The following is an 11,143-nucleotide window of genomic DNA, read 5'->3' on the forward strand; positions in this document are numbered from 1 at the left end:
ATTGACCCTTGAGGGATACCACAATGTAATTAAGCCGAGGTAGAAGAAAAATTACCTAAATTCACAGAGAACATCCTTTCTTTTAAATAGGAGGAAACCCACTGGAGGGTCACCCCTGGATGCCAACCATACATTCTAGATGATTGAGGAGAACATTATTGTCGATTATGTCTAACGCAGCTCTGAGATCTAATAAAACTAAGAAGACAGGTGAACCTGAATCCATGGAAAGTAAAATATCACTAGTGACCTTCAACAATGCAGATTCGGTGCTGTGCAAGGGTCTGAAACCAGACTGAAATTAATCTAAAATGTTAAATGTATTTAGATAGGAGTAGAGCTACGAGTAAACAATTCTCTCCAAAATCTTGGAAATAAAAGGCAGTCTGGAGATTGGTCTGTAATTGTTGTGTATTGCCGGATCCATAAAGATTTTTTAACAAAGGATGTAGAATTGCATGTTTAAAACTACTTGAAACAACTTGCTAACTTGCTAATGAGCTGTTAAATATAGCTGTCACATTGGAACTGATTGTCATGAAAACTTCTTTAAGAACGTGCAGCGAAAGAATATCTTGTAACTGGAACACTTCATTTTGGAGACTACATCTGCTAACTGTTCTGATGTAACTGGTTGAAAGTGAGTCAGGAGCTGGACAGGGAAAGTATTAGTGGTTGATCAAATTGTGTAAAATCACACCTTTTATCTGCTCAATTTAGTGAGTAAAGAAGTGTAAAAATGTTTCACAGTTCTCTTGGGTGGCATCCAGAAACTCATTTTTAGTCAAACCTTTGGTCGATTTGCGTTATCAGAGATAAATGTAGGGAAAAACTTAGCTTTCGCTTCCTTTACAGCTCTCTGATAGTTTGTTAAACACGCCTTTAAAATATCATAAGAGACCTAAAGCTTGTCTCTTTTCCACTTGCGCTCAGCTTTTCTTCACTCTTGTCTGAAAGCCCGGCCAAGGCTGTGAAACACCCTTAATTCTCCTTAGCTTGAGCGGAGCGACATTATCAAGTGCAAAAATACAAGATTTCTTAAAAGCTTCAACCAATGATTCAGTGTCGAGTCCAGCTAAGACCTCATATGTTAAATGCTTTAGATACAATTCTGAAAAAAGATTAGCAGTAGATGAGTGAAAGGACCATGAGTGGCATAAGGGCTGAGAAAAAGTATGCATAGGACAAGTAGATACATATAACACCAGATGTAATATATGACCCATATTGTGAGTAGGACCAGTGACATGTCATACAAAATTTAAAGACAATTTAAAGAAATATTGGGGCCTTCCTGTGGTCTGGGAAAGGACATCAATGGCTGTATTTCTTCTTATGGCACAATATTCAAGGTCCAGCCTTGTTCTCAGCTCTTGGTAAAATCTATCTCACCCATGTTACGGCTCATTGATCAAGCCCAATAATTTCATCTAGGCCTTATTGCTCTGGCCTAGATGAAGGCCTAGTGTTCTGAAATATAGCAGCTTGACATTTTGAGCACTATTGAGTGAATGGGTGTCCTCCAAAGTTGAAGGATTTACGAGTCATATGATGTATATAAGATTATTCCACTGACACACACAATCATGTCCCAGAGAGGCGCTGAAGAAAAGAGTAATGCACACCAGATTTGAAAGACCAGTGAAAAAGAGAAGACTTACATCAGGGCTGGACTGGGAAGAGAAATCGGCCTGGGATTTTACATAGCAACTGGCCCAAAAGTTGAGCAGGGGGAGGGGGGTTTGCTGTCCTTTTCTGCATATCGCAGCACTGTTTTGTGGTTGGTTCTGCATAACACAGCATCTCATTTTAGCTTATCGCGGCCCATTCGACCCGACCCACCAGCCCTCTCGGTTCTCCTGACTGCCAGTCTGCCCCTGATTGGCCCCAAAGTGCATCGACCCACCGGGGAAATGCCCGGTATGCCAGATTACCAGTCCAGCCCTTACATACATGACAGAATGCATTACTGAACTTTTGTTGGGGTGACATGCAAAAATCTGTTTGAAGATTTTGATATGTTTCCACCTGGATAGTAAGCAAGCTAGTTATAAAACTGCTTCTTTTCAAATAGTGACTTAAATTCTCTTATGGATTAAGATTGTCAGGGCAAGGCAATTGTAGGACATTTCACCTTTTCGTATCGCTACTCCAATGTTAATTTAGCCTTGTGTTTGATACCCTCTGTTCTTTATCTCTTTATTGCTGCTCTTTTGCACAGCTGCATGTGAGGTGAGTCATCCGTTCATTTAATTTAACAAAAGGTAAATTCATACCCTTTAGATTTCATCCAAACAGGAGCGGTAATGATCAGAGGGACTCTAGAACATATTTTAAATGCTGTGGCTTTTCACACTTGGCCTTTTCTGTGGCAGCATACAAGAGGGTTTACCTTTCAAATAAAGAAAAGAAGCAATAAGAGACTGGTTTGTTGTTTTTGGTCATGTATCTGGTCTTGAGGTCTATGCTGTAAGTGTATGACTCCAAGCTAAAGGAGACCAACATGTGACAATCTAGGGAGGAAAACTATTGTTATATGCAATCATTACATGTGATCGACGTGGCAAAGCAAAATGCCAGAAGGATTTTATTAGACATGGCAGTAGAGTGCAGATAATCTCCGCAAACAGCAGTCATTGAGAAATAAAGATTTATGTATGAGTCTATTTGGCTGTTACGCACAGAGTCATTAGGGGGAATTCCTGTCATTCTGGACTCATTATATATAAGCTATGTAAGGGGAGTTTTAAAATATTATTTTGTACATGCTCTTTTCATTTGAAGCCTGCATATATATATATATATATATATATACAGAGAGATATATATATATATATGAGAGAGAGAGAGAGAGAGAGAGAGAGAGAGAGAGAGAGAGAGAAAACTGTCCTAGTGGGGATAGCATTGAATGTAATTTTTCATGCACAAAATGCCTCATTATTATCATCTGGGTGACTGGAATGTTTCCATCCCCAAGACACTGTTTTCTAAAGAAGTCCATTTGAATGATTTTTCTTTTCAAGGCAACACTGCATTAAGTGACTTTTCATAGCATTAAGGATGTGGCCCATACAGTATATCGACTACAGATAACACTGTGTTGTATAAAACCCTGTCATGGCAGTTCCATTTTGTCATAGTGGCATTTATGAGGGTAAAATGTATACTCGGCCAGTGTATCAAAAGAGCCAAAAAAAAAAGGGTCTTTCTGTCACGAACCCTGCTCCTCTGCTTCTCCCCGCATCGTCTAGCACACACACGCACACTCCCTCACTCCGCCCCCTCAAGCTTTTCACGCTCTTTTTGCTCGCTCGAGCCCTCACGCCCACTTTGCTCCTTCTCGCTCACATGCTCGTAGGCAATCTCCCTTCCTCAAGTTTCTCACGCGCTTCCAATCCTCCTGCACATTAGTTTCACCTGCACTCGTCTCAATCACCCCTTTATTCGTTACACCTGCACCGCTCGTTAGTTCCCCTATTTATATCACAGCACATTCGTTTCACACCCGTTGGTTATTGTATTTAGTTTCCCGTGTCTTTGCCCCCCCCTAGTCTCGTCTAGTTTTGACCCCCCTGTGATTCGTTACCCCTTAGCTTGCCAGCCTCTCTTGTTCCCCTAGCTCCCCTGTTTAGTCCTTCCCGCTAATCTGATTCTGATTACCCCGGCTTTGACCCTACGCTTACCTCGACCATTCTCCCTCTGGATTTTCCCCACTGTACCTTCGTCTGCTCTTTAAAAATAAAAGCAGTTTTGATTTACATTGTGACTGTCTCGTCTTGTGTGTGTGTGTGAGCGGGTTACAGAATAACCAACCTCACCGTGAGACAGTCACAATGCCCGCGCTAAGGATTCAGCGCAGCTCACTAGAGCAGAGAAGCACGTCACATTCGGCGCGAGGAGCTACAGTGTGGAGAGATGCCCACGCTCACGGCCCATGGGCAGCAGGTATGCGCTATTTCTGATTTGTTTCACCCTATTTCACCTGTGTCTGCCCCTGAGCCCGTTTATGCCTCCAGTGCATTTCTGAGCGCCGTGCACTCTCCACACCCGGAGAGGTTTTATGGCTCTTGGACGCTGACCAAGGGTTTTTTATGCGAGGCAGCGGTTGTGTAACTCATAACCCGCCCTCGACATTATGGAGCCAGCGGCCCGACTCATGGGGTTAGCGTCAGGGAGTCAACCCTTGGAGGTTTATGTTGTGGATTTTTGTGCCCTGGCCAACCAGGTGAATTTTAATGAGGTGGCTCTGAAAACCATTTTTCAACATGGACTGAATGAGTCAGCCTCATCATTCATGCCTGGTGGTCGCTGCTCCCTTAACCTGGCTCAGTTTATTGACCTCGCCCTACTGTACGCTGGTTCCTCGTTTACTGTAGGGGAGGCAGACACTGAACCAGCGTTCCCTACCACGGCCCCCGTCTTGAAGCCTACCACGGCCCCCGTCTTGAAGCCTACCATGGCCCCAGTCCCGAGGCCTGTCACGGCCCCAGCCTCGAAGCCTGGCACGGCCAGCGAGTCAATTCCCATGCCTGCCACGGCCAACGAGCCAGCGCCCACAGCCCACGAGCCAGCGCCCATGCCCGCCACGGCCCAGAGCCAGCGCCTGTAGCCTCGACCGTCCCCATGGCCACGTCCCCTGTTGGCCGAAGACGTAAGAGAAGGAAGAGGGCCCCTTCTCCCCAGTCTCATCTTGTGCTCAAGACCGCAAAGGTTCCCTCAGAGTCTTCCACAGCTCTACCGACCTCTGCTCTGCCAACAGAGTCTTCCACGGCTCTGTCGGGTTCTGCTCCGCCCCCAGAGTCTTCCACGGCTCTGCCGGGTTCTGCTCTCGCCCCCAGAGTCTTCCACGGCTCTGCCGGGTTCTGCTCCGCCCCCAGAGTCTTCCACGGCTCTGCCAGCCTCTGCTCGCCCCTCAGAGCCCTCGCGGCCTCCGCCTCCTAAGCCTCCCAAGGCTCCTCCTCCCAAGCCTCCCAGGGCTCCTCTCAAGCCTCCCAGGGCTCTTCCTCTCAAGCCTCCCAGAGCGCCGCCTCTCAGGGCTTCTCCCCTCGAGTCTTTCATGGCTCCACCCCTCAAGCCTCCCAGGGCTTTTCCTCACGAGTCTTTCATGGCTCCACCCCTCAAGCCTCTCACGGCTTCGCCTCACGAGTCTTTCATGGCTCCACCCCTCAAGCCTCTCACGGCTTTGCCTCTCAAGTCTATCAGGGCTCCTCCCCCTCTCAAGCCTCCTAGGGCTTCTCCTCACGAGTCTTTCATGGCTCCACCCCTCAAGCCTCTCACGACTTCGCCTCTCGAGTCTTTCAGGGCTCCTCCTCCCCTCGAGCCTCTCAGGGCTCCACCCCTCGAGTCTTTCATGGCTCCACCCCTCAAGCCTCTCACGGCTTCGCCTCTCGAGTCTTTCATGGCTCCACCCCTCAAGCCTCTCACGGCTTCGCCTCTCGAGTCTTTCATGGCTCCACCCCTCAAGCCTCTCAGGGCTTCTCCTCATGAGTCTTTCATGGCTCCACCCCTCAAGCCTCTCACGGCTTCGCCTCTCGAGTCTTTCAGGGCTCCTCCTCCCCTCGAGCCTCTCAGGGCTCCACCCCTCGAGTCTTTCATGGCTCCACCCCTCAAGCCTCTCACGGCTTCGCCTCTCAAGTCTCTCAGGGCTCCTCCCCCTCTCAAGCCTCCTAGGGCTTCTCCTCACGAGTCTTTCATGGCTCCACCCCTCAAGCCTCTCACGGCTTCGCCTCTCGAGTCTCTCAGGGCTCCTCCCCCTCTCGAGCCTCTCAGGGCTCCTCCTCCCCTCGAGCCTCTCAGGGCTCCGTCCCTCGAGTCTTTCATGGCTCCACCCCTCAAGCCTCTCACGGCTTCGCCTCTCGAGTCTCTCAGGGCTCCTCCCCCTCTCAAGCCTCTCAGGGCTTCCCCACTCGAGTCTCTCAGGGCTTCTCCTCTCCGAGTCTTTCAGGGCTCCACCCCTTCCAAGCCTCTCAGGGCTTCGTCTCTCGAGTCTTTCATGGCTCCCCCTCGAGCCTCTCGAGCCTTCCAGGGCCCCACCTCTAGAGCCTCTCGAGTCTTCCACGACCTTTTTCCCGAGCCTCTCACGGCTCTACTCCCAGAGACTCCCGAGGCTTCCTACGGCTCCGCCTCCCGAGCCTCCTACGGCTCCGCCTCCCGGGCCTCCTACGGCTCCCCCTCCAGAGCCTCCCACGGCTCCACCTCCCGAGCCTCTCACGGCTCTGCTCCCAAAGACTCCAGAGCTTTCTACGGCTCCGCCTCTCGGGCCTCCTACGGCTCCCCCTCCAGAGCCTCCCACGGCTCCACCTCCCGAGCCTCTCACGGCTCTGCTCCCAAAGACTCCAGAGCTTTCTACGGCTCTGCCTCTCGGGCCTCCTATGGCTCCCCCTCCAGAGCCTCCCACGGCTCCACCTCCCGAGCCTCTCATGGCTCTGATCCCAAAGATTCCAGAGCTTTCTAGAGCTCCGCCACTCGAGCCTGCTACGGCTCTACCCCCCGAGACTACAGAGCCTGCCAGGTCGTCGCCTCGGGGACCTCCCACAGCGCCACCTCCCTTGGCTCCACCTCCAGAGCCTTCCAGGCCTACTTCGCTAGAGCCTCCCACGGCGCCACCGTCATCGGCTCCACCTCCTGAGCCTTCCAGGCCTTCGCCCCTTAAGCCTCCTTCGGCTCCACCTCCAGAGCCTTCCAGGCCTCCGCCTCTAGAGCCTCCTGCGGCACCACCTCCCTCTGCCCTGTCTCTTGGGCTCCCCATGGCGCCACCTCCTCAGCCTCTCAGTACCCCACCTGCAGAGTCTCTCACGGCTCCGTCTTCCAAGGCTCCGTCTCCCAAGTCCTCCACGGCTCCGCCTTTCACGGCTCTTCCCTGGCCCCCTGACCCTGTCCGGTGGCCCCCTGACACTCTCCCTGTCCTGTGGCCTCTTCCCTGGCCTCCTGACCCTGTTCCTGTCCGGTGGTCACCTTCCAGACCCCCGGATCCAGTCCCTGTCCTCCAGTCGCCTTCCAGACCCCCTGACCCAATCTCTGCCCTATGGCTGCCCCCTAGATCTCCCGACCACCCGCCTGTCCACTATGTTCCCCCTGACCTTACCTTGAACTGCCCATGGACTGTCTCACTTCCCTTTGTCTGTCCCCCGATCATCCTGCACCGCCTCCCGCGGCCGTCAGGAGCTGTCCTATTCAGAGGGGGAAGTACTGTCACGAACCCCGCTCCTCTGCTTCTCCCCGCATCGTCTAGCACACACGCACACTCCCTCACTCCGCCCCCTCGAGCTTTTCACGCTCTTTTTGCTCGCTCGAGCCCTCACGCCCACTTTGCTCCTTCTCGCTCACATGCTCGTAGGCAATCTCCCTTCTGTCAATATAAATGTAACAAAAACACCTCTATATTTTATGATTAGTTTTCTGCTGAACAAAGTTCAATGTGGTTTCAGAATGAATGTGCTTTAGTTGTATGAAGAGAAAACTGTCCTTCAAAACACTTCTTATTGCGTTCTATTGACATTTCAGTTATTTGTTGCTTTTCCCCTCCACTCAAACATAGACTAAAGAAAGTTAAAGCTGTGTTATTACAACCAGAGTTATTATTGTTTAGAATTTTTATTTCGTTTTTCATTTCTACTTCATTTTCAATTTGTCCTTTCAATTTAGTTTAGTTGTATCTAAAATTATTATTATCCCTATCTAAAGAAATAATATGTACTGAGATTTGTATTTTGTCTCTTTCTGCCGACTGGTTTGGGAAAATAATGAGTCAACACAGTAGTAATTAGCACTTGCTGAGAAGTTACACGACTGACAGGACAACATAGAGTGCAAGACATCATTGCCATGGTAACCAGACACATTTCAGCTGATTTGCTGAAGTCTAGAGTAAATGTATTGCCAAATCAACGTGTGACACAACAAAATAATTTTTTTTCTCTGCAAATGACACCAGAGACAATAGCAAGAAGGACAATTAGAAGATTTAATTTAAGAAGAATTAAATCACTGACCCTACCAAAATCGGGGACTGTCCTGTGTAATAAACAGGGATGGCTGGTCACCCAATTGATAATTAAATTATAAACAAAACATTTTGCTGCCCAAAATAACTTCATATTTAATTGTGCATTTTATTGTGGAAAAACTGTAAAAGAACATATTTTAAGCAGCTCGTCAATGCTTTTAAAATAGAAAAACAATAAATAGGTGCTGTTTATCTGTTTTTTTAGAGTTGCAGTCTGCTTTAACAATAACAATATTTTCCAGACTATTTAAAAAGTTACAATGAATTAATCAAGGGCCAGTTGAAGGTAATGTAAAATGGCAGGAAAACTGCTAAAAATATATAGATTTGCCCCTTGAAGGTCTCTGCATTGTTCTGTCTTTTCTGAGCACTGAAGTAATTATTGTTAATAATTTGCACTTTACAAATTCATCCCGTTATTAATTTTATCTGACTCCAATTTTAAGTTGACCTCTAATTTAGATTAAAGCTCTAAATAATTTCTGATCATTCTTTTATTTTAATCATTTACTTTGTTGATTACTCTGAATCCTCTTCTGTTCATTTACCATTTGATCAATTTCTAATGAGATTCAAACTGATAGTCTTTAAGTGGCTTCCTCCTACATTAAAGCTTCAGTTATGATATAAATGATTCTTAAAATGGGATTCTCCTGCTCGGTTCCTCCAGAGCAGTTTCTACTATTTTAAAGACCCAGTATTGATATAAATGATTTCAGAGGAATACAGAATGAATCAAAAAGCAACAATTTATTTTCCAGGTAGGATTTAAAACACAAGTTAAAGAAACAAGTCAAAGAACATACCTGGCAGTTGGGGAAAACTACATGTAATTGCAAAGCATGGGAAATCTGAATGCAGATTCCTATTATTACAGTTACACACATTGAGGTGTTGGATCATCTGACTACAAAGAACCTTGAGCTCTGGGCCAGCTTTCCTTAAATATCCAGAGAGAATACACATTGTGTACTAAATGGTATTATCCTTTGATCAATGAGAATTTGAGGGTGAAAGGGTTCTTGGCTTCCTGGTGTTAAACCTTCAAGGAGGGGGTTAGACCTCCAGAGTTATTCAGTATTTGGCAAAGAACTTATAACTTTGTTGTCATTATGTTTTACAAACCTGCGGACAAAACACTATACCAGATGCACCGAGACATTTTAAATGATACCAAACATGTTACACAAGTTACATTATTTGTATACATCAGATATGGTCTTTTGTTACATACAGATCTTAGGTGAGATTAAGGTGATTCTGGGCTGAAGGGGAATCGATGAGGAGGAGAGGGGAGAGAATGGGACAGATGTGGAAGGGCAACAACGAGGGGGTGATTTTGCAGTCTTCGCTCAGTGGGGTGTGGTGCCACAGGAAGAGTTGCTAATTGTGAGAAAGTTCATTTGTTGATTTTCTCAAAGATCATACATTTGCTCTTTGTCTTTGAATGCAAACACATTGGCACCCCGCCTTACATTAACAACACTGCGTGGACCACAAGAGACTATATGCATACATGTGTGGATATATTACACCTAAAATAGCCCAATATTAATAATATTTTTCAGATTCTTTATTTTGATATGCTGTTTTAGTAAACTGTGAGAGGCATAATGTGGGTGACTTGACTTAATGAAGTTCTTAACCACAACGAAACAGCAAAGCGAGCATAGTCTTGGCTGCACAAACGCTGTGTGTGATTTTACATCTTGTCAGATCCCGTGCTGTGAAAAACTGCCTTGTAGTTTATAGTACATTGGCTAAATACTTGTCTTTATGTGTTTGTCATTCCAGCCACCTCGGTAATCGATGTTATACAGCAGTCTCCTGCTTAGTAACATTCAAGCGTATTAGTTGACTGAGTGTGCCTCTCTGCAGGTGTGTTTACTCAACGCATTAAAACAAACTCTGGCTACGTCTACAACATCAGGGGGTGCTACAACTGATTACAGACACAGTGTCCATTAATTTATGTTTCTTTATTTTTGTTTCTTTATTTTATTCATTGCATCGCAAATCAAATGCATGGACTTGGCAAATAAAAATCCAGAGTCCCAAAGGCTTGAATCCCAGTCAAGTCCAAGTAAAAATTTATCCGAGTCAGTGACAAGTCCATTAAAATTGGACTCGTGACTCAGTACCCCAACTCTACCAGATGTAAAACTAAACAAGAGGATAAGTACATCAGTCTCTAGTTTGAGAAATAGACACCTCACATGACCTCAGCTGACAGCTTCATTGAATTCTACCTGCTCAACACCAGTTTCATGTACAACAGTAAAGAGAAGACTCAGGTGTGCAAGTCTTATGGGAAGAATTGCAAAGAAAAAGACACGTTTGAAACAGAAAAACAAAAAGAAAAGGGTAGAGTGGGCAAAGAAACACAGACATTGGACAAGAGATAATTGGAAAAAAGTGTTATGGATCTTAAACCCATTGAGATTTTGTGGGATCAGGTAGACTGTAAGGTGCGTGAGAAGTGCCCGACAAGACAGCCACATCTATGGCGAGTGCTACAGGAAGCGTGGGGTGAAATGTCACCTGAGTATCTGGACAAATTGACAGCTCGAATGCCAAGGATCTGCCAAACTGTCATTGCTGCACGTGGAGGATTTTAAGTATTTTAAGAAGTTCTGAAAAAAAAAAAACATTTTATTTTTTTTATTAGGGGGCAGTGGTGGCTCAGTGGTTGAGGCTCAGGATTACTGACCAGAAGGTCGGGGGTTCAAGCCCCAGCACCACCAAGATGCCACTGTTGGGCCCTTGAGCAAGGCATGGGGGATTGTCCCTGTAATAAGTGCACTGTAAGTCGCTTTGGATAAAAGTGTCTGCCAAATGCATAAATGTAAATTGTAATAGTATTTTGTCACATTATTAATGTTCTGACTATACATTGTGATCAGCTGAATGCCATTTTGGTGAATAAAAGTACCAATTTCTTTCAATAAGAGCAAAATCTGTACATTATTCCAAACTTTTGGCTGCCGTATATATATATGTATGTATATATATATATATATATATATATATATATATATATATATATATATATATATATATATATATATATATATATATATATATATATATTTTATTTTTTATTTTTTGGTAAAACAAAGAATTGTTTGTTCCTCCAAT

Source organism: Xyrauchen texanus, chromosome 6 (genome assembly GCF_025860055.1).
Source record: "Xyrauchen texanus isolate HMW12.3.18 chromosome 6, RBS_HiC_50CHRs, whole genome shotgun sequence".
In the NCBI taxonomy this organism is placed as follows: Eukaryota; Metazoa; Chordata; class Actinopteri; order Cypriniformes; family Catostomidae; genus Xyrauchen; species Xyrauchen texanus.